The sequence below is a fragment of the Hyperoodon ampullatus genome (genome assembly GCF_949752795.1).
Source record: "Hyperoodon ampullatus genome assembly, chromosome: 5".
NCBI lineage: Eukaryota > Metazoa > Chordata > Mammalia > Artiodactyla > Ziphiidae > Hyperoodon > Hyperoodon ampullatus.
This window is the reverse complement of record NC_136918.1, coordinates 95,058,557-95,083,622: the sequence shown is the minus strand read 5'-3', so window position 1 is coordinate 95,083,622 and position 25,066 is coordinate 95,058,557.

The following is a 25,066-nucleotide window of genomic DNA, read 5'->3' as shown; positions in this document are numbered from 1 at the left end:
TTTTGCTGGATCTAGAAGTTCATATAAATAGAAAATACAATAGATATTCTTTTGCATTCAGATTTTTTTTACTCAGCATAATATTTTTAAGATCTACTCATCCTGTTGAATATAATAGTGATTCACATATATAGGTGAGTAGAATTACTTTGGAGAGATGTACTACATTATGTTTATACATTCTCCTGTTAAGGAAGAAGAATGGATTATTTCCATTTTGAGTTTATGGTGAATAAATCTACTAGGAGCATTTATGTTCACAGTATTTTTGATCATATACATCTATTTATCTTGAATAAATCCCTACAAAATACAATTACTAGTTCATAAGAACTATCAAAACTATTGCCAAAGTTGTACCATTTTGCTTCCCCTCCATCAATGTATGAAAATTTTGGTTACCTCACATTATCACTAAAATTGGTCTTTTTTTACTTTTACCCATTCTAAATTATACATAATGTTACCATATTGTGTTTTTAATTTACACTTCTAAAATAGTGAAGCTGGGCACTTTCTCATGGGTGTAGTGGTCATTTGTATACAATTTTTGTAAAATGTCTATGAAATAACTATTCAAGTTTTTTGCACATTTTTATTGGATTTGTTCTCATTGGAATTGTTCTAAGATTATCAAATACTTTGAGGAGTACTTTATGCATTCTTTTTTTTTTTTTTTGCGGTACGCGGGCCTCTCACTGTTGTGGCCTCTCCCATTGCGGAGCACAGGCTCTGGACGCGCAGGCTCAGCGGCCATGGCTTATGGGCCCATCCGCTCCACGGCATGTGGGATCTTCCCGGACTGGGGCACGAACCTGTGTCCCCTGCATCAGCAGGTAGACTCTCAACCACTGCGCCACCAGGGAAGCCCTATGCATTCTTAAATGTCATTTATCAAAACATGTATTAGCAATGTTATCTCAAAAATCGTGGCTTGCCTACTCATCTTCTGAACATGTGTCATTGGAAAAGCAGGATTTTTAAAATTATTATTTTGAAGTCAATTCTTTTTTTCTTTTATGGTTGGTGTTTTTTTGTATCGTAATTAATAAATCATTGCCTACCCTAAGGTTGCAAAGATATTCTTCCTCACTTTCTTTTGGAGGTGTCAACTGAAAAATAATGCACAACCTAAAAGTTGAAAATTATGTTTTATTTGGCAGACAAAACTGAGGACTTAAGCCAAGGACACAACATCTCCTCTAGAGACTGCTCCAAAGAGGTAAGTGAGGAGTCAGGATATATATGGGTTTTTGCAACAAACACCAAGTAGTTGGAACATCAAAAGATTACTGTTAATTAAAGAAAACCAGGTATCTCAAGTTAAAGAATATAATGCCTTTCTATGTATGGGAAGATGCAAGAGTCTGGGCTCACTGAAATCATTCCTTTGATATGCACCTCAGGTATATGGGGCCAGTATCTTGTGCTTTCTCATCCTGAGTCTCCTCAGGGTGCATTGTTGAGGGGTGGCTACAGTGGCTGGGGGCTTGATGGCAGGCATCCTATTTCTACCCTGAGTTCCCTTAGGGCTCACCTTCTGGGCGGCTGTAATGTGATGGCTTGGTAGCTGCAACATCCTTTGTTTAATGATATGGCAGGCAATATTTTTCATTCACAGAAGCATTATAGTTAAACTTTTATGTCTAGGGCTATTATACCTTTCAAATTAATTTTTGTGTACATGTGAGGTATTGATTGAGGTTCATTTTTTTCACCTTATGAGTAGTCAATTTTTATTTCACTATTTTTAATAGCTTTATTTTCCACATAGACTTGTTTTGGCAACTTTGTTGAAAACCAATTCACCAAGTAAATCCAGGTATCTTTCTGGATTCTCTATTCTGCTCTGTTGATTGTTTTGTCTTATCCTTAGATCAATACCACAGTCTCTTGATTAATGTAGTTTTATAGTAGCTTTTTAAATTATGTTAGTGTTATTACTCATTTATTTCCCTCTTTTAAATATAAATTTGACTGTTACTTAAAATTGATTATTCATTTGAATTTTTGAATCAGCTTGTTAATCTTTATAAAGGAGAAATCTGCTAAGACTTTGACTGAATTTTATTACCATTTTAAAACAATTTGCAGAGAATTGGCATCTTAAACAATTTTGAGTTTTTTATTCCATATAGTGTGCATCTCCATTTAATTATGTTTTCTATAATATCTCTTAAAATGATTTGTAATTGTCTGTATATAGGTTTTGTGCATTGTGGGTCACCTGTTTTCAAATGAATGAAAACAGTATTTCATATATTTTTTCCAATTTTGTAGTAGCCTGGGTGAGAGGCCTTGTCTAGTACCAATGATTCTATCATGTCTGGAATTAGATGTCCCTTTACATTTTTCTTTGTTTCCTTTTTTATCTATTCTTATTTTACCTCTGTCAGACACCAACTTATCTTTTATATTACTTAATGTATTAAATACAAACCTTGTTTATTTTTCAGTTTCTCTATACCATACCCTATGTAAAATCAGCACCCACCTTCAAGACAATGCCATTGATAATTTGCTAATACCCTTATCAAGCTCCCAGAACTAGCAGAAGTTTGAATTGAAGCCCTGAGAACTTCATGGCCTTCACATCCTATATGCCACACTCAAACCCCGTAATAAAATTACATAGCATGGTGCTTAATATCTGACCCCATAGAACTTATGACTCCTTGATATAACTAATTTCCATTTCTTGACTTCCTATATGTTTTTATTTTTCCAAAGTCAAGGACATATATTAAAATTGATTTGCATTTAATCCACAGAGTAAATATTTAATATGTATTTGTTGAATTAATAAATTATTTTTCAATATGATCTGTTAATTGAACAAAAAACCCTACATTTCCCAAATTCTTCCTAATATTTTAATTACAAAAATCACTAGAAATACACTAGTTTTCTCATTTTAACATTATTTCCTATAAATTATCTAAAGGAAATAGCAACCAGTGAGTTTCAACAAGTATTGACATTTTTACTTTCATTTAAGGAAGACAAAATACTTGCAAAATATCTATATCAGTTGCCCACATAGAGCTCCCTTTTCTCCTCAGCAATAGAGCTCACTCTTGACAAGGGATAGATCTGTGCACAATTTGCTTTTTCTTGATTAGTTTTTGACATCACCTGATTCTATGTATAGCAATCTAAACAAAATCCTATGCTGTATTTATGACCCCTTCCTCTGAGCATTACTCTCAAGTTGCCATAGCAATGTTCTGTTAAATCAGAAATTGTACAGTAGGACTGAGATAGAGTCTGAAAAGTTGAGGCAGCACTTGTTTGTCAGATCCCTTACCCCATTTCTTGAGATATTGCCCAAGTGTAGCTGTGCTAAATTTTAGTTTTATATCTGCTTGCATCAGTCAAAACAAATTATTTAAACAACTTAAAATGATGGTTTCTTAATTGGAAAAATATAATACTATGCTTATAGGGACATTATTCATAATCGTTAAAAGTTGAAGAAACAAAAGTGTTTTTATATAAATGCTGAGCAACAACAATGAAACTAGTGAGTAATACAAATGAAATTTATCTTAAAGAACTTATTAAGAGTTTTACTATTACCTGATAAATTCAGGAAGATAAATTCAGGAATATAAATACTAGCAGAGAGAGAAAAAGTAAAAGAAATTTGAAGGCATTTTGCAGGAAAATAAGGGTCATTAATTTGAAACAACCTATTTTTTAAAAAATTCTGTTAAAAAGAATTACTGACATGACAAGTTACAAGAACCAGATATGCTTGGGCAATGTGTGACTTTCAGTAATTATGTTGCCTCATCTTGGTAAAGGGATCATCACTTAAGTTGGAGTTAAAGGTAATAGAAATTAAAGTCTCCATTATCTTGATTTATTTAGTACCATTAGAAAAAATTACCAAAGAAATATGGGATCATGAAGCATTAAATGAAAGAGAATTAACATTAGATCTTTAAAAAATGAAGTAAATATAACAGACACATTCTCTCTTCTTCTCCTTCTTCTTATGCCCCTCCTCCTCCTCCTCTTCTCCTTCTTCTTCTTCTTTCTCTCTCTCTCTCTCTCTCTCTCTCTCTCTCTCTCTCTCCTGCCCCATCTTCTCTTTCTTGCTCTGTTCTTGCTTTCATTCTCTTGCTCTCTTTTTATATCTTTTTCTAATTCTTGACAAATCATCCAAGCTTGTGTAAAAAATTTATCTATATACCAGTGTCCCTTAACTTTGAATAGATGGCAATGAGTCTCTAGTCATTTGAATTTAGTTTCACTATTTATTCTACGATTGTCTCTTTGCTTAAAGTATACTACATTTGAATATCTATTTGTTTTTTCTATTTATGCCTGGGTATTGGTAATAGTTTCTTTACATTGGAGCATATTTATAGGAGCATATCGCAATGAAAGACTTGGAGTATATTTTTGCTCGTTAATTTTTATTTTATTATTATTTTATTCTGGAAATTGTCACCATCGTATTTGACTGGTGCTATTCTAGGAGAGTAGTGAAAAGTTTCTAGACTAGAGAGATAGAGTATCTATAACAGATCTCACATCTCATGTTTGATACTTAAGGTCATTAGCATAGAGTTTTTAAACTTTGTATGCATAGGTCACTAAGGTGTCCATGAAAGGTCTTTACTGTCAGTGAAACCTTTGAAATTTAAAGTATTATATTCTGAAGAAAAAAAAAAATTTTTATCAGAATACAAAAGCCTTTGCAAAAGTATCTAAGAATCACTACTCTTGTCACGTCTTCCATCATGTCTTCTGAATCAAATGAGTTACCAGTTCTTTATAAAAATTTTAAAATTATTCTTGCTATAACAAAAATGGCTAAGTATTGCAAGATGCTGCTGCAAATTTTGCAGAGTCTCTACTTATGATAATATTTGTTTCACTCTTTAAGCTAAAAAGCAAAAATTGGGTCCATCTCACCAAGTTACATGTCGGCTGGAACCTGGAGCAGATTTAAATCACTGCCATAAACAGGACTATAGGTGAGCAGTGACAAGGAGTAGAATCCACAGATGGCTAAATCTAAATTCATTGACAGGTTTAAAAACCAAGTAACTAAACCTGAAAGCTTATCCAAGTATGAATTTTATTGTAAATACAGAAGGTGTGTAACTGAAACTACAGAATTTGATGGAAAAGCATTGGTTGTAGAATATAATGTGTCTCTGTAACTGAGAAATCCAGTTAACAAAGAGTGATTAAATAACAAACTGTGAGGAACAGGAAAATAAGAGAGTGAGTATTTGAGAATACTCCTGGAGAGAGTACTCACTACAGTCTTTCTAAAAAAATATTGTTCTTATTACTGAGTATATAGTCTTGTCAACAGCATTTAAATGGCAGATGAAAGCTACTCTTCAGAAATAGTTGGAATACAATATAATAATAGGATATACAATAGAGAGATGAAATTGGAAGGCAAGTTGGGCAGAAAAATCTAAATATATCTAGAGAAAAAGACCCTGAAGAGAATTGACAGTGACTGTCTGGCCAGCACAGAAAAAGTTATTTTTTAAAAAGTGAGAATAAGAAAGTTGTGAATTCTCAGGGGAAAATATACTTTCCCTTCACTTGGCAGGATTAGAAAGATTATTTGATGCAAAGCTACAAGTTGAGAGCTGGCTAAACAGCCTGTGATGACTTCATGACCCATAAATTCTCAGAAGGCAGTAACTGTAGCAGATCACAGTACAAGCACTAGGCCAACAGGTGGGAGATGGTGAGGAGATAGCTGCTCTTCCGGGATGTAATGGAGAGGATTTTCAGCCCATTTCTAAGATCCATTACCTGCTGTGTGTGCACGAAAGGAAGAGGGCGGGCATATGCATTGATGAAAAATTGTCCAGTACCGGCCTTAAATAAGCCCAAAGTCAGTTAGTCACTGGAATTCTGAACAGATATGGGATTGTTAAATCTAATCAAAAGCAACACACACCTCAAAGTTTCACAGGTGCGTGAAAGGATTCAGGATTGCAAAAGCTGTGATGACCCAGGAAACGGCTGTATCTCTCTATACAGGCACAGTTAATGTCACTTTGGGTGAAAAATGCTGTTTTACAGCACATTAAATTTCTTAATAAAAATTTGTGGTGCCTTGTTATCCTAAATTTCAGGTATTCCAAGGTTCACTGGGAGAGAAACAGACATGCAGCAACATTCCAAGATTTGAATTTTGTGGAGAAACTTATGAAAGGTAGTTTAAAGTTTTTAAGAGAGATGCCCTTCTATAGTGTATAGTTTAAATATTCATTCAGTTGGAAATTGAAGCTTAGAGGAATGACCCCATAGTGTTCCATTTTGATCTGCAATGTTGTTAAAAGCTAAGATTTACGTTTCTGTACTGAGGACAAAGACCAGGTGTACTTTGAAACAATGCAAGGTGAGAGGAAATATCCCTGACTATATTATAAATATAGCACTGTTAAGTGTAGGAGCAACTAAATCTGAAAGCTTATCCACATATGAACTTAATCTTAAATATGAAAGTTGTGTAACTGAAACCACGGAACCTGATGGAAGAGCATCAATTGTAGAACACAAGGTGATTGTGTAACTGAATCTGACAGATGTAGATGGGCATAGAAAGGTGGAGGTCAGAATTTCAAAATTACAGAGCAAAATGTCTTGTTTTACTTTCTGCCACACATCTAAAACTAGAGTTGAAGTTTCCTGAAAGCTTTCATCCTAGAGCAATCAATCTGGTATTCTAACTTTTAAAGAAAGAACTACAACAGATTTAGATGGGTCTCTCAGTTTCAGAACTATTGCCATTTCTGTCAGGATTACTCTTTGTTGTGGGGTCTGCCCTGTGCATTGTAGGATGTTTAGCATGATTCCTGACCACTACCCATTAGATGCTATAGCACCCATTTCCCCAGTTGTTAGAGATGTTCCCTGAAGGACAAAATTGCCCTCCATTGAGAACCACTACTTTGTGCTACAAGCATATAGTTAAAATAAGACAAGGACACTGCTAAACATCCTACAGTGTGCAAGACAGTTCCCTACAACAAAGAATCATCCAGTTCAAAATGTCAATTGTGCTGAGATTGAGAAACCCTACTTTAGAGTAACTGAATTAAAATCCTTTCCTTTAGGAGTAGATATCTATGAGCAAACACATTTTTAAAAAATATAAAACAAACAAGCACAGTTTGAGGTATAGAGGAGTGAAAGGCTAAAGAATCAAAATTCGATCCTAAAATTATCATCACATCAGAAGCAAACCCTGAGAACATCAAACATAAAAAACAAATATTAGAAGATCAAAGTATCTGAAACAACACTGAGTTTTTCTGAGGTCCCATCTTAATTAAACAAGACACACAAAACTTTTAAGTATGATGCATAAGCAAAAGATCTGATTAGATTTCCCAAAAAGTATAAAGCAACCAGTATGTAGTCAATATTAGCTTCCGTCCTCTTAGTGAATAGCTATTGGAAATGCAGAGGGAGAAATTTTGAAAATGCAAATTCTTTAAAAAGCCTGGAGTGGAAGGGTACAGCTTCCTCGTCATCAATCTCAATGGCTCCAGAGGATGTCTTTGATACACTGTTCAATGTTATCAAAGGACATTATAGAGGATGAGTTTCCAGAAATGGAAATTCTACTGAATGGTAAATGATCACTTTCCTTCCAACATACATGTTCTATGAAATCTCTGGTTCTTGCACAAGTTACTTTAAAATTCCAGCCATCCTAGTGACTGTTACTAAACATTACAGGTTTGTCCAACACAATGCAGGGACCCCCTGCCTCCTGTCCTCTGCAGTTGAACCATATTACACAGTAGCTGTCCCTTTATTCCTAGTTATGCTCACAATTGGCAAAAAAAAAAGTGCCTCTTGAAATAATTATTTTCCATTACGATGTCTTGTATCCTAAAATTGTTAAGTCATCGAGAAATTTTCTCCATGTGTAATATAGCTATGTAGAGCATTTTAACCAAATAATCAGACTTGGGCTGTATGAGTCAAAGAATTCTAAACATTTGTCAAAAACCCCAAGCATGTTAGTTACCTTGTCTGAATCTCAGTTCTCATATCTATAAAATGGTGATATCAAAACACATCCTGCCTACTCAGAGCTATTGTTATGTAAATACCCTTTAGAACTTATCATGTAGAGTAAAAGATTTGAGGCATGTATTCACTTTTAAATTAAGAACAAGATACAAGTACCTTCTTTCTCTACTGTTCTGCAAATTATATTGATGTTTTAAATTAGTATATATGAAACCAAAATTTAGTATACAAACAAATTGTGAGTTTCCTGAGGTCTCATCTTAATACACAATATTTTTAACAAATAATGCATAGAGAGAAGAACAGATTTGAATTTCTAAGAACAAATATAAAACAACAAACGTACAGTCAATATTAGCATCCATTCTTATTGAAAAGTAAGAAACAAAATGTCATTACTTTTAGGTTAGGCATTTGTAGGTGTAAACATACCAGATTACAGATAAAATTCTTAAAACACTATCCAAGTTGCTGAATACAAAATAACACAGACTCACACAAAAGTAATGGCTTACTACTCTAATAGAAAAAATTGGCTAGAAATTTTAATAAACATTGATTCTATTAACTACAACAAAAATATTTTTAAAAGAAAGAGGCTTAAAATGTTAGGGATAAGTTTTCAGAAAACTTTAGCCTAAATAATTTATCTAATTATATGTATAAATGGGGTAGCATAATGTGTCCCTGGATGTAACGTATATGAAATATCAGTGTACATGCTCCCTTTTTCTATTAAAACTTTGCAGGTGATTTTTGCTTGAAGTAAGTATTTCACCCTTGCTTAACCACTGTATTGGACACTAGTGTCCTCCAGTTATAGGACAGTTTTTCCCACATCTTTACTACAGTGCAAGGTTAACCTATATTTTTGTTTATCTTCATGTGCTATTCAAAATAGAATTCCTTATATAGCATCTAATATTTGAAACAATCTTATCATGTTTTATATGCCTAAGTATAAATATCTAAAGCTGATATTATTCAGCTTTCACTTTTCAAACCCACTGAAAGAGATTACAATTTACATTTTGTCTAAATCAAATTTCTTTTGCATCTCTACTCCTCAAACCAATTCTTTGTTGTCTTCATTTTACCCACCATCTTCACATGTATTGTCTTATTTCCAAAAATAGTTAATATTGGTGGATTGATTTCATAATCCTATGAAAACAGTCTACTTTTGTGCTAACTTTATGATAAATTATTAATGTAGTCCTGAAGTTAGCCTCACAGAGGAAAACTACTCACTGACTACTGCAAAGGAAAATGATTCAAACAACCTAGTCCTAAATAAATAGCGAGTGGTGTATAAAGTTAATGTTGCTACCGATTTAGTGGTTTCACGGCTATTAGTCAGGAATTAATGCAAGGTCTCGAAGGATCCCAAAGTCTCAAATTACTATATAGGGCCTGTATTCTTGGAGCTTAAGGAATGAAAAATTGTTAAATGGAATATATATGATTTGCCAAAAAATCCAAGAATACAACTGCATAACTGTCAGCAGTCTCCCTTTCTAGTCTCTGAGTGCATTTCTTTCCTTAAAAGGTTCTGTTTGTACAAATGGATTAATAATACAAAAGAGCTTAAAGTCAAATAATTCCTCTCTTTATTTCAAAGCTTGAAGGTCAAATAATTCCTCCCTTTATTTCAAATGAGACCCAGATAGTTCTAAATAAGTATTAAACATATTTTCTTCTAACTTTGTCTCTGGTATTTTTTTTCTGATCTGTCTTCCAGCTTCCCTTGTCTTTTGTGACAATATGTTAATTGATCCCTTTTTTAAAAGTTTATAACTGAAATCTATCTTTAAAAGAGGAGTTTAACTGGTAGTGACCCAGATAAGTTCAAGGGAAATGTTTTATGAAATAGCAATCATGATTATATGTGACCTGAATCTCTACAGACTTCTTGCCCCTTTCCCAAAGCCACAGTTTCTATTCATACTCAATGTCCACTTAATTAAAGCAGATTTTATAGAAAACCATGTTGATTGTTGCACATTCCTTTTCTTCTTTCTGACTTCAATGTGTTTATTTTAAATTATGCAATCTAGTGCCACTTGTAATTATGAAAAGAAAATAAAAATGAAAGTAAGTAAACCTCCTTGGAGAACTAAGGAGATTCTTTGTAGAAAAACAGTCTGTATTCTTCTGAGTAAAATGGAGGAAATGGAGTGGGATAGAGTAAATTTCACATTAAATGAGGTAGAGGCAATGATCCTCAGTCGTGGCTGGACAAAAAGGCAATGTAGAAAAGAGGAACTTGTCACTCAGACAAATTAGTTACTAAACCCCAAGATTCCTGTTTTATGTGTGATAGGCTAAAGGATTCAAACTAAGTAATTGCCAGGCATTATCTTATCTTAAAAAAGCTGGATAATTTTTAAAGGGCCCATTGGAGCAGTTTGGAGGACTATACTGTGAAAAACATCAAGTGATTGAAATTTTTGGTTATATTAAGTAAAATAAAGCCTAAGAATATTGAGGGGGAGGGGTGGTGATTTTGTGCTTAAAAAAAATCACAGAGTGTACATTATAAGTCTTTGTATTAAAACTATTTGCCATGAAATGAAGAAAGGCAGTGACAATGGGAAAAAGCATTAGCTTGTCTAATAGGTTGTAGTTTCCTGTTTTCTGGTTTAAGAGTTTGTGCCAAGGGTCTTAAAAAATAACCTGGGAAATGATATCTTTGGAAGAAACAAAATATTTGAAAATTGGGGCAACTTACTGATCTGTTCAGATTTTCTTTTTTAAGAAGAGAGAAATAAAGAAGGTAGGAGTCACTCATAGTTTAGTTTGGGAATTTGAGATTGTTATTATCATGTTTTGTAGTGGACAGATTTTAAGGAGGCCTCCATAATCCTCTCTTCCTTGTGTTCATATTCTTGTATAATACTTTCTCTTTTAGTGGTGATGGGATCTATGAACTGCTTCTTATCAAAAAAACTTTGTAAAGGTGATGGGACATAAATCCTAATATTACATTTTATAGACTCACACTCTTTCTCTCTTTCTGTCTTTGAAGAGGCCATGTTGTGAGAGGGCATGTGTAGAGTTCCACATGGTAAGGAAATAAGGGTGGCCTCTAGAGACTGAGGATGGCTTGATAGCCAGCAAGAAGCCAGGGCCTGCAGTCAGACAGCCACAAGAAAATGAATTATGTCTACCATTTCAGTCAGCCTGGTAGTAGATTCATTCCCAGTTGAGTTTCCAGATGAGAACTGAGCCCTTGTCAACATCTTGATTCTAACCTTGCATAGGATGCAGTTAAGCCATGCCCAGATTCCTGATTCAGCCAAACTGTGAGATAATGGATCTGTGTTGTTTTAAGATGCTAAATGTGTGGTAATTTGTTACTTAACACAAAAATCTAATGCATTATTAAAGAACAGTGGGAAAGAATGGACAATTGTTTGTGTATCTGGAAAATGGGAATTATTATACACTGGACTGAATTAAGTAAGTTTATTCTTATCCTCTAATTCTGCAAAACAATCTTATAAGGTAAATTATGTTTTATTTTATAAATGAGAATATTTGTGCACAGAGATATTAATAAACTTACCTAACTTACCTAATATATATAAGGAATTGCCAAATCATACAAATCCCATCTGTATCATGTCCTGGTTCTTTCTCATCTTGGACCTTTATAACTGGAATAGCCCTCCTCCTCTCCTATACTGGAAGAACAGAACATTTGTTTATTCTCAAGGCTCAGTTCAAGTACCATCTGCAGCAGAAAACCTTAGGCTGGATTAAGGACATCTATTTATTTCATATTTATTTAGATATTCGTTCAATATTTTAACCAGTATCAGTTAATCATGAATTATCTGCCTTGTATCTTTAGTGTTGATGATAGTAGTGAATACAACATGCAAGGTTCTTGATTTCATGAAGTTTATTTTCTAATGTGAGATGTAGATAATATATAAATAAAATAAGTTGACCTTTTAAGAACCACACAAGCTATGCAAAAAAATTGAAATGATTGATAGAAATGAACTGTCTATTTTGCTTTAAGCAGGTAGAAAAGCTCTAAATGAGGTGACCTTTAATTTTGATGTACATGACAAAAAGAATTCAGCTATGTGAATTTCAGAGGAAAGAGAAGTCTGCACAGAAGAAACTGCCTATGCCAAGGCCCCACCCTGGGGTGTTGAAGAATTTGAAAGAAGGCCAGAGTTGCTAGATCATAGAGATTAAGCAGAAAGGTGGTCATAGATGATATTGCAGAATGAGATGGAAAATAGTTCCTAAAGTACTTTTAAACCAATTCTCACATACGTGAATGCTGCCAGGAAGTCACTCAAATTAAGAAGTATGTGCAGAGATTGTTAAACTTGACAAGAGAACACTCTGAAATCGTAGAAATGAAGGACAATTTGAATGGACTAGGGAGTGATAATGACGTGAGCATGTATAGATTATTACTGAAGATGATTCTTTCATTACATTTGCTTTGAAAAAGAGGAGAAAGATACAGCAGAGTATGTGGATAAAGATCATATATATGTATACTGTTGGAAATGATGTAGTAATGAGAAAAAAAAATAACATTTACAATGAAGCAGAAAGAGGACCTATGGCAGTAGAAGCAACCCTTGAGAAGAACAGAAGGAATGTAAAGAGCACAGGAAGAGAGATTTTTGATGGGGAATTAAAGTACAGATGTTAGGAGGGTGGAAATTGAGGGGGTAATATTGTCCTTGCATTTACCTCAGTCATGGCATTTATCAAATTATGATTATTCTCATTTTCATTTTCTATGTTCAGTTTCATTTTCTACTGTAACAATCAAAAATTAAGTTTCATGAGAGCAAAATTTAGGTACTTTGTGTATTAATTCACAAAGCCTAATACAGTGTCTAACACATTAATTTAATTTTTACATAAATGACTAGATCTGTAAACGTATGTTCTTTTCACTAGGCTAAGTGGACTCTGAAAAATTAAGATGGAACTTTGAAGCCTGCCTACTGTTTTTCTTGTTTGTTTTATTTAATTTTCATTACTTCATATTTATTAAATGGAAACAGAACTCTTAGAAGAAAAAAAATGACTTTTAGAACTATCACAAATAAATTATTCTGATCGTGAGTCAGAGTTTTACTATTCCTGAGTAGAAAGCAATGGGGGGAAAAACAGAAAAACAAAAAACCCAAAACCAACATATGCCACATTCTATTATGTTCAATTTTTAAAACTCTATAAGTAAAAAAAATAAATAAAAACAGATACAAAAAAAACTCTTTATAGGATAAAGTTGCCTTTTCTATGCCTTCGCTAAACTCAACATCATGCTTTCATATAACTTATGTCATTTGTTCTTTTTTTACACACATAAGGAGCATATGTAATGTTTATTACCTACTATTATTTGTATGCAATTTCAAAGTCCCAGGTATTTTTAAGTGACTTGCAAATTCCCAAGACTGGTAAATAGCTGAACGAGATTTTCTGTTATTGAATTCAGTCCTATACCTATGATACCCATGATCTAATATGCATTTGTGTGTCTATGTGTCTGTTTATTTCTTCTTATGTACGTAGGATAAAGATGAAGTCAAATGATAGGTGTTTAAACATTATAGATAAAAACATCTTAGTTATGATGAAACATGCATTATTCTATAGTCTTTTTAAATCAATTTACTCTAAAGGTCAATATGTTGACAATGTATTTTTAAATTTAATATTTATATGTTAGAATTGTATCCAGAAAATATTTAGAAAATTCTCAGCAACTTGGAGATGTGTTGAATTCAATTTTTACTCTTTAGCTTACTGTCAGTTTCTTTAAATCCTCTATTCTTTTATATCTTTATTTGGTAAGGCAGACAACCACTTTAAAACAATGATGAAAACCTTTTAAATTAAATATTAGTAAAGTGAATTTTTTCATTTTTAAAAGAAAACATGTTCACCTCTGTCTAGCAAATTCCCCTCACCCTTACTTTCCCAACCTTGACCCAAACACCCTCTTTTCTTTATTAATAGATTACATACTTTATTAATGATGTAGAATCCTTGTGATAGAAACTTTTTTTTAACGTTACATTAAGAAACTATAAGCTAAATACATTCATACCCATATTCCTCTTTCCACCCTGTTACATTTGATGCTGTGTTTCTCCTAATATCTACGTCCTTGGGCCATAAATGAATAAATAACTGCTACTTTTCTAGACCTTAATATATAAAAATCTATGAAACTGGAAAAAATACGTGAAATGACTGTTTTTGGATGGTGAGTGATATAGACTCTACAAGACTGAGCACCAAAAGAAAGGAAAAAAACGCAAAATGAATCCAAGATTGTTCTAGATTTCTGCTCAAGGTCACATTCTGGATGACACCATGGGGATGCAGAGACTAAGCAGAGTATGGAGATGCTGGGCAGGCAATTATCAAAGGTCTGATGCAGCTGAAATTTCTGGACAGAATTTAAGGAAGGAGAAAAGTATGAAGAGAAGAAGCCCCACAGGTTTGTACAGACTCCTTGTATGTCTGTGGCTGATAATAAAGTTGACTTCATAAAGCCTGGCAGAAAAAGGTATAGGAAAACTCTGATCAGAACAGAGATTCCAGAGGTTGCATAGAAGATGTAGGATATCTAATTAGGCAAAGTGTAGAGACTTCATGAACACCACAGGAACTCAGCTGACACACACACAGAAAAGAGTTAAGAGTAGAGATATCCTAATTATACAGAACATACAACTCTAGACCTGCCCTAATAATGCTTAATACGTGCCTCAAGGGGTTCAATCTGAGCTAACCTTAAAAACTACCTGCCAGGAAAGCAAAACAGATTGAAAAAAACAGAAGCTTCTCTAAAGCAGCATAAAAACTGTTCAGAGTAGAATACATGATTATCAGCATTTAATTAAAAACCACTGGAGTTTAGAAAAAGAAGGAAAATACACAAGAGAATTTATTTCTTTAATAAAGGAATGGGAAAGGATTTAAAGGTGTTTAAGATGTTGTATTTAACAGATATCGAAGGTTAGGTAGCTATTATAAATATGTTCAAAGATATAATATGAAATATGCTTAATGAAATGAAATAATAGCAAATATTAAAGCTATAAAATAGAAAATTTAGTACTAAAAATACAATATCTGATATGAAAAATTGCTGAAAAATATCATGATCATAAGAGATAAGGCAGATGAAAGGATCACTAAACTTGAATGCAATCTGAAGAACACAGAACATTTTTAAATGAAAAAAGTCTCTGTGAGCTGAGGCAATATCAAACAGCCTAGCACACTTACATCTGAAGTTACAAGGAGAGAAGTATGAAAACTACACAGAAAAATAAGACCAAATAAAATAAACTATGAAAACCCAAATATTCAAAAATTTGTTGAAAAAAGATAAAATTTACATTTCCAAGAAGCTCAGTGAATCTCAAATGGGACAAATGCATAGATGCCACTATGCAACACAAAGTAGTCATATTACAGAAATAATCAAATACTGAGAATGAAAAAAGGTGGAGAAGAATCTTGAAAATAGTTAAAGGTAGAAAAATTACAATAATAGATACCACAGTTGACCTCTACTGGGAACAATGAAGGCCAGAAGACAATGGAGTGATACATTCAAACGGTCGAGGAAAAAAAATAAAAACTGTCAGCACAGGACCCTACATCCAGAGATATATACACAAATATTTTTCAACTTTCAAAATGTAAAATACATATATATGAATAAATTGAGAGAATTCTTTGCTTCTAAATCTGCTGCTATAAATAATACTGAGGAAGTTCTTCATTTTGAAGGAATTGACAACAGATGGAAAAAAATATGTAAAGGAAGAAATGGACAAGAAAAGAAATAGTAATTATGTAGGTGAATACAGAAGATTACACATTTCCTTTTAAATATGGATGACAATATAAAGCAAAAATTACAGCAACTTACTGTCATATTTAATAGTAATAGCACAAAGTTTGGGAGTTCAATTGAAATATAAATTTGTAAGCCTTTTATAATATTTTTCATAAAAGGGAAAAATATTAATTCTAAATAGATTATAATAGAGATGCATAGTATAATTCCCCAAAAGAAAAATAAAGTAAAATAATGCAAAAGCTATACCTAGAAAGCTAAAAGGAATAATTAACATAGAACAATAAAAGATAGTTAAATAACCCAAAAAAGGCAGGAAAGGGAAAACATATTTTTTAAATTAATCAGTCAAAATATGAAAAATAGATAATTTCTAATCAAATTATAAAGTTAAAAACAATCATGTTGAAATTACATTAAATTTAATGAATAAACACTCAAATTTAAGAACAAAGATGGTCAAACTATACAAGGTCTATAAGAGACTCATTTTAAATAAAAGGTGGAAGAGGTTGGCAAAAATAGATATGATAAAAGCAGTAAGCATATGAAAGTTATAGTAGCTAAACTAATATCAGGCAAAATAAATTTTATGACCCAAATAAGTCACTAGGAGCCATGCTAAATGGAGTCATTTCTTTTTCTATCCTTTGGTTTCTATTTTTTTGGCCCCATAGTGAGGCATGTGTGATCTTAGTTTCCTGACCAGGGATTGAACCCGCACCCCCCTGCATTGGGAGCACCCAGTCTTAACCACTGGACCGCCAGGGAAGTCCCAATCCTTTGGTTTCTTAATCCAAGTATTCAAGCTAATATATAGCACCATATGATAATTATTGATTAGAATTGTACACTACATGTGGTAGGATGATTCTCCATGCTTACAGAGTACCATTTCTTAGCTGACATCTCATCTGCTTCTTCAAAATTCTTCTCCATTGCTCTATTAGGACTTCAGCTTATAGGTCATGCTGTATGTAATAGGATCTTAGTCATGTATCTACTGACACACCTCCTTTTCTGCTAATTTGGTTCCTTGGTCCAATGCAATATGTGGCGTTCCACGTCTCTAGATTGTAAGCCTCAAATCTGGATGAGATCCTTTGGGCAGAGAAGGCAAATCTATACTCAGAATATTTGCTGATTTTAGTCAGATGGATCACTTTCAGTTCCAAGTTGGAAGGGGTACACTATAGGCAATTTGCCACCAAAGTGTCTGGTTGATTTTCTAGAGTAAGTATAGGCAATTTTTTTCTGTAAAGATCTAGAAAGTAAATGTTTTAGGCTTTGTGGGCTAGCAGTCTCTCTCGCAACTCAACATTGCTACTATTGCACAAAGGCAACCATGGAAAATATATAAACATAAAAGAGGGATTAGGTTCCAATAAAAATTTATTTGTAAATACAGGGCTGGATTTGCATCATGGGCTACAGTTTGTCAATTCCTGGTCAAGAGAATGGTCTCATACAAGGGAACCTAGAGTTGGTTTCTGTTGCTAGGAGGTTACATATTCAGCAACAGCAGTACCTAACCAGCGTTGGTGAGTGGGCACCTTTGCTCGACAGCAAAGGGGTGGTCAATTACAGAATCTGACTGATGGAAACTTGCAGAATATTGCTAATTGATTTAGTACTTCATGAGTGGATGATTTATAAGGTGTTCGTCTGAAACTGAAGAGTTTATCTCCCACCTCTGGAGAGCATGTGTTTCCAAGGCTTCCAATGCACTTGCAAACTTTTGCTCACTTGTTCTTATTATCTTGAGACCATTGATATAGTGGACCCCTGTGATGTTCTCTGGATGTCCAGATCATCCAGGTTTCTTTGAATTTGAGCTATACTATGCTGGGTGGGGTACAGACAGGCTTACATAGCCCTGGGGCAAGACTGTAAGTATGCACTCTTGTCTAGTGTTTGCGAATGTGAATTTTTGTTTTGCTTTTTGAGTAGCAAGCTCCTACACACTAAGGAATGGCTGAGAGAAATTGATGCCCAGAAGGCTAAGTAATAGTAACAATAGTCACAATAATGATAACAACTAATACTTAAGTAGCACCTACTGTGTGCCAGACCCTGATCTAAGCACTTTATCTTTTTATTTAGGTCCATGATTTTTCTGCAAATGAATCACTTCCACTCAAGATTATAATTTGTCCCACATCAGTGTCCTCTTTGCTGCTGCACCCTGTAGAGCCACTTTGTCTCAGAGTTTGCAAGTATTTATGCAAAAAATTAGCAATCAGAAATTGAAATTTATATAAATTATTTTGGAAGAAGTAAATTTGGGGCTGAACTGTCCTTTTGAAAATAAGTTTTTCTTCTTTATTATGAAGGTAAAAATATTCCTTATATATTATTCATAAAAATATAAAGTTAAATATGTATATTTCCCACCACTCTGATGCCCGGGTGTTACTTTGATTACCCTATGGAGCATAAACTTTTTTTTCTCTTTACCTTTTGACTCTTTCTATCCATTTCTCCCAACTTCCCGGCTCCCTGCCTCTGGCAACCACCACTTTCTGTATCTATGAGCTTGTTTTGTTTTGTTTTTGGAGATTCCACATATAAGAGAGATCTTATGGTATTTGTCTTTCTCTGACTTACTTCACTTAGCATAAAGCCCTTGAGGTCCATCCATGTTGTACCAAATGGCAGAATTTCCTTCTTTCTCATGGCTGAATAATATTATGTTGTGTGTGTGTATATATATATATATATATATATATATATATATATATATATATATCTCACATCATTTTTTTTTTTTTTTTTTTGCGTTGCGCAGGCCTCTCACTGCTGTGGACTCTCCCGTTGCAGTGCACAGGCTCTGGACGCACAGGCTCAGCGGCCATGGCTCACGGGCCCAGCCGCTCCGCGGCATGTGGGATCTTCCCGGACCAGGGCACAAACCCGCGTCCCCTGCATCGGCAGGCAGACTCTCAAACACTGCGCCACCAGGGAAGCCCACCACATCTTCTTTATCCATTAATCTATTGATGGACATTTGCTTCCATATCTTGACTATTGTAAATAATGCTACAGTGAACCTGGGGGTGCATATAAATTTTCAAGTTAATATTTTGATTTTCTTAAGTATGTGAACTATTTTTGATCCCCTTATTTGATAGGATGCATTCATTAGACAATGGCCGCAAATCACATATCTGAGACTCTAGTAATGCACATTAGTAAAGATACAGTGATTAGCTCAGGAGGTACAATTGGAGCTACTCTTTAATTGAAATTCCATTAGTTCACTATTATCCTCCAGGAACAATCTGTTTTTTCTATGGGTGCCTTGAATGAATTAAATTGTGATATGATGAGAACCACCATCCCTGGATCCTTTAGTGGTGACTCTGATCTCTCCCATTCCCTCAGGAATATATGATTATTCTACTATATTGGCTAGGACACGAGGGAGGGGGCAGTTTCAGAGGTCTGTACTTGCCTGTACCAATACAATTGCTCATCCTACAAGCCAAAATAGTGATGTGCCTGTCACTTATATTTAAATTCTAATTACACATCGAGGAACAAGAAGAATGACCATCATAGAATTTTTGTACCCAGGGGATTCACTCTGAGCTGGCCCTATTCCAGGACTCAGTCTAATAACTAGTTCCTATATGCCACCACTCTTACCATAAGTATAGTGAGGATCCTTTAAATCCTGTGTATCAGTTATCAATCCTAGCTTCTATACTCCTCCAAACATGTAGATATTCTCCTCACACCAGTAACAGCTACTGCATAGCTATACATTCCTTTAGGAAAGCATTGAGTGGTTCCTTACCTTATACACCTGATGTAATGTTACAAAATACCTTCTCCTAGGATCTTCCTTTCCTTCAATGAATTCCACGTCTGAACAATTAAATTTTGGAAACTGGGCAAGAGACTATACCTTTCTATAGGAGCAGGTGTCTTCAGCCTCCTGAAAACACATTCTTGATTTCTTTGTGTTGAATATTTTAAGCAATACATTTTTCAACTGTCTTTCTATCTTGCCTTAGGGATGTTATATTTTATTAAACATTCTCTTAGCTCTCTTCATGTCCACTCCTCCTTGTTGGCACTCAAATATTCTCATTTATTATGGTCACTGTACCCATCCGGCTTCTGATGGTTAAGTACCACCCTGTAGACTTTAGTATTTTGAGTTTGTAGCATCCCCATTACTAGTGGAAAGCTCAAATCAGTCACAACACCTTCTACATCAGCCCTGCACTAGAAAATACAGGTATGGATAAGCTTCTCATTTTTCACTGGGCCATTACTACTATTGTAAATTTGATGTCCTCCAAATCCTCCAGTGGAACATAATCATCTAGTGGGTTTTCTGGCCTTACACATTATATGCACTCTGCAGAATGACTAAACCTCTAGACCTTTTGATTCCTTCCCATGTCATTTTCTATGAAACATTTGGCATTTCTATTTCACTTTGCATGGTCTTGCATTTTCCCCAAGTTTCTAAGGGTCATCCTAGCAGCATGTTTGAATTTTGGGGGAAGTTTTTTGTAGAGTACTAAAATATGTATCTGAAAATGTGTTCCCATATTGATAAATTGTCCATTATCAAACTTTATATTCTGTCCCCTATGATTCAGCATCTTCTGTCTCCTATATATAAACACTCTTACTCCTCCTGGTACCAGTCCAGCATTTATAGCTTCTGTGCCCCATTAGCAAGATTTCCTCTATGGGTTAGGTAGTAACTTAATTCTCATTATTGACTTAATGGTTAGGGGGAAGTTGGGGATAACTCCGGTGGAGTGGGTTGTTTTCTTGCAGGGCAGAGACCTCTGCATCATCTTCAAGAAAACGAATGTTTGTTAGCTCTTAAGAGAGAGGATTGTACGACCACTTCTACAAACTTGAAAATTCAGGGGAATCTGAGCATTTAATGCACCAATCCAGATGTTCCCTTTCAGTGACTTTCATTGCATGTCCTTTCAGTCAGAGTTCTGACCTTGACACAGCAGACCTGCCCAGTTGAAAATGTAACTTTCATTAAAGTTCTGCCACACAATCACATCTTAAATCTGGATGTGATCCTTAGCTTTCTCTGCCCTCTAACTGCAGGAGACTACAGTATCTTTATATGCTGCCAAGGAGGCTTTCTGGCTTTCACATTCAAGCTTTAATTACTGATTAATTATGTTTAGCCTTTCATTATCTTTATCCACAAAGTTCATGAAAGTGCCCCTAGCAAAAGCAATCCAATCAAAAGCCATCAATTTAATTCCTTATATTTTTCAAATGAATGAAGCATTGTGCCTGCTAGTGTATTTCCTTTTACAGATTATTCTATCCCAGTTCCCCATTAGGTAAAAGTCTTAACAATTACATTGCCATCTTATGCCGGAACTATCTGTGTTCCACTACCACCAGATGAAGTCGTCTTTCCCAGCTCTAAAATCCCAACTTGATGTCCACTTTCTCTGCCCACTACCATCATCAACTGCTACAGGTCAGTTACCTGGATAGCAGTCACTGAGATAGAAATTCATATTCAGGAAATTTGGGGAATGCCTACCTTTGAGAGAAAGGAAGAATGAAAAAGAATTTAGTTTGGATATTAAATTTTTAGCTTGGGTACACAACAAGGAATTGTGAAACTAAGATGACCCTTCTGATTTATCTCTAGTTGGGGAAAAGAGTCAGAAATGTATATGTAACCCAAATTGTCCAGTCATTGGTTTTAGGCTTACTCAGGAAGACTGTGTGATTTTGTCAGCCATATCTAAAAAAGACTGACAGTTGAGAGCTGTCAATTAGCAACACTCTCAGAAGCTGGAGTGAGGATTTGAGTGAGTAAAGTATCCATTACCTTAAGGTTACCTCTATTTTGTTTCATTTTACATGAATTTTCAGCAGCATTTGATACGGTTAGTCATGATTTCCATAAAATGATGTTAGTAATGCTATTTGTTTTCCATGCTTCTTCTATAGACACTTTTTCTCTTTACATATGGCTTCTTCTTTTCTCCTCTATAAACTTTCTTCTTAGATTATCTTATCCATTTCAAGACTTAAACATAATCTATATATTTAGGACTCCATAATTCATGTCTTTAGTTCATATCTTTCCTCTGAGCTCCAGGGTCATATATCCATCAGCTTGTTGGACAAATCCACTTTGAAGACTAAAAGTAACTTGAAATTAAATTTCAAAAGTAAAAAGAACAAATTTTTATTTGTTTCATTTTATTTCATTTTCATTGTTTGTGTTGTCAGTATTTGCCTGGAACACAGCAGACTTTCATTATATATTTTAGAAATATTACTTTAATAAATGGTAATTGCTTTTCAAAAATAAATCATAGAAAGTTTCTGCCTTCATGGAAACTTCTACATTGAGCACACTATATATCCTGAAGACAGGCACATTTGATTTTTCAAATAAATCATGTTTAGAAGTATGAGCAGGACCCTTCCAGGTAAAGTTTCTACAGTCTTATTTTGAGTACAGTCCTAGAGTATAGCCATCAAAGTTTAATTAAATCAATATTTCAGTTATGACTCACTTATAATTCTAACAATTGAAACCTTGCTATTCTTATTTGACAACAAAACTCCTCATAGAAAGACTGTAAGAAAATTTATAATATTTAAGATTTTCAGAAAATAATTTTACTCATGCTGTTGCAATGTAAGCAAGTGAATTTATTTATATGGTGTATTATTCTTAATAATTTTCTGAAATTTAAATATTTCACAATTGAAATTCATAATATTTTGAAATTAAATTTGTCACCCAGTTATTAGTGTTGTATCATATTTTTATAACTCATTATTGATTGAGGCCATATAGTTTCCTGAATGTCTTTGATTGGTGTATCTTCCTTTTCAGCCATTTTCTCCATTCTGATAGTCAAGGATAGACATATATAACTATGTTTAAGTGCCACAGCCCAAAAATATGAACACTGACTTCATTCCATTCATTCTTTTAATGTAGATGAGAATATCTTCTTCCAGGATCATTTTAAAGATTTCTTAAGAGGTCCCACTCATGCTCTTCTCTACAGGCCTGGATTAACCATTTCCTACTTGTCATTCATTGATTTGGGTCATTTGAACATTTTCTTATCACTGTGATTTGGTTCTTTACACAACCAATTCTTATGGAGTACCTAATATATTCCAATCATTGTTCTAGGCACTGAGGTTACTTCAGCTAAAGAGAACACATAAAAACCCCACCTTTAAGAAGTAAATATTTTAGTTAGAAGAGATAGACACTAAACCATAATAAATGAGACAATAACTGCTGTTTAAAAAAATAAAGAAAATAGCAGGTAAGAGGAATTGGGGGTGTCATGGTAGTGGAGGAGGAGAATGTTTCTGTTTTAAACAGTTTATATTTAACAATTTTTCATGATAGTAAGCCTCCTGGGAAAGGTACCATTGAACAGACTTGAAATAAGTGAGTGAAGGAGCTATATGGATATAAGGAGGAAGAACATTCCAATTAGAGGGAACAGGTAGTGGAAAGGCTTTAAGGATCCCTGGCATTTCTAGAGATAATGTCAGAGGCCAATGTGGAAAGGATAGGAGTGAAAGAGAAGAGGTCAGGAAACAAATGGTAAGCATGGGACTAGAAGTAGGAGCAGGGCAGATTCCTTAATGACCTGAAGCTATAGTAAGAACTTTCATTTTTATTCTGTCAAAAGGGAGACCACTAGAGGATTCTGGAGAAAGTTATGAAGTGATCTGATTTTTTTAAAGCCCACTTTGGCTGCTGGATAAGAAACTATTTTAAAAAACTGGGTAGAAGAAGATGGTAGATTTGACCAGAAGGAAAGTAGTGAAAAGTAGTTAGCTTCTGCACAGATTTTGAAGCGAGCGCCTAAAGGATTTCCTTTAAGAAATGGTAACAATCAGTGACTAAAAGATGTTTTATCTCTTTTATACTAAAATAAATTTCAGATTATGTTATTCCATACTTACAAGATACCTACCACAAGGAGCATTTAGTACTTTACAGAATGACTAAAGATAAAATATAGATAATAACCATTATATCACAAAATGACAGAAACTTGTATGGTTCTGTTACCAAAGATAATATTTTCATAGGATAAATAAATAAATGTGTATATTTGTTTATCACCTATTTTGCAAGAGTAGACTAAAATTTTTTATTTGGGTTAAATTTTATAAGTGATTTTATAAGTGATTTGGGCATCCATGGACAAACAAAAACACATATTTTATAGATATACATGAATCAATAAATAAAGAGATTGAAGAAATATATAGTACCCAGGTTTTTTGCAGCAGAAGGGAAAAGAAAGGTACATTACATTTTTGAGGTATGCAGTAGTAATAACTCATTAGCTCCCTGTGGCAATTATGGCTGCCTTCATTCAAGATTTTCAAAAAATAATATTTGTTGGAGATAAATTGTTTGACTGCTAATCACCCCTATCCTTCAAGTAAGTAATGTTTTCCCTCCAGTTAAATTATCTCATTAGATATTCCTATCAGCAAAGAGGAGACATGACTGTGGTAATTTTCCCCCAAATACTTAACAGATATAAGCTTGCACTTTATATCTTGAACTATATCACATGGTAAATTCTAAAAATAAAGACTATGAGTCGGAATTTAGCCTATAAGAAAAAGAATTTATCATATAAGAAGAATTTACCACAATCAATAGATATCCAAGAATGTCAGTGTAGCTTGCCAAATTATTTGAGAGAGGAAATTGTAGGTTTTGAAGAAACCGGAAATTCCTTGGGAATGTAATGCAAATGTTGTACTAGCATTAAGATAGAAAATCAATATGGTAGCAGCCAGGTTAGTATTTGCACCTTCTGTGGCAATGGTAACAGAAGTTAAAAAGGTAGCCAGAGAGCAAAGATGGGACTCCTGGTAGCAGGACAGGCAATGTACATGACTGTGAAGTAGCATGAACCAACAGGGTTTGCCAAGGAAAAGACAACCTAGTAGGTTTAGGATACCAGGACTGTACTGACCAAAACTTAAAATTAATGATTATTGAATTTGGTGACCATATCCTAGATTTTTCATTCTCTTTAATTTCTGTGACCCTTTCTAGGCTTCTAGTCTCTACCACATCAACAAGGCCATTGTGTTCACAAATCAAACCATATCCACTGAGTAGAAACAAATGTAAGACAAGGCCAT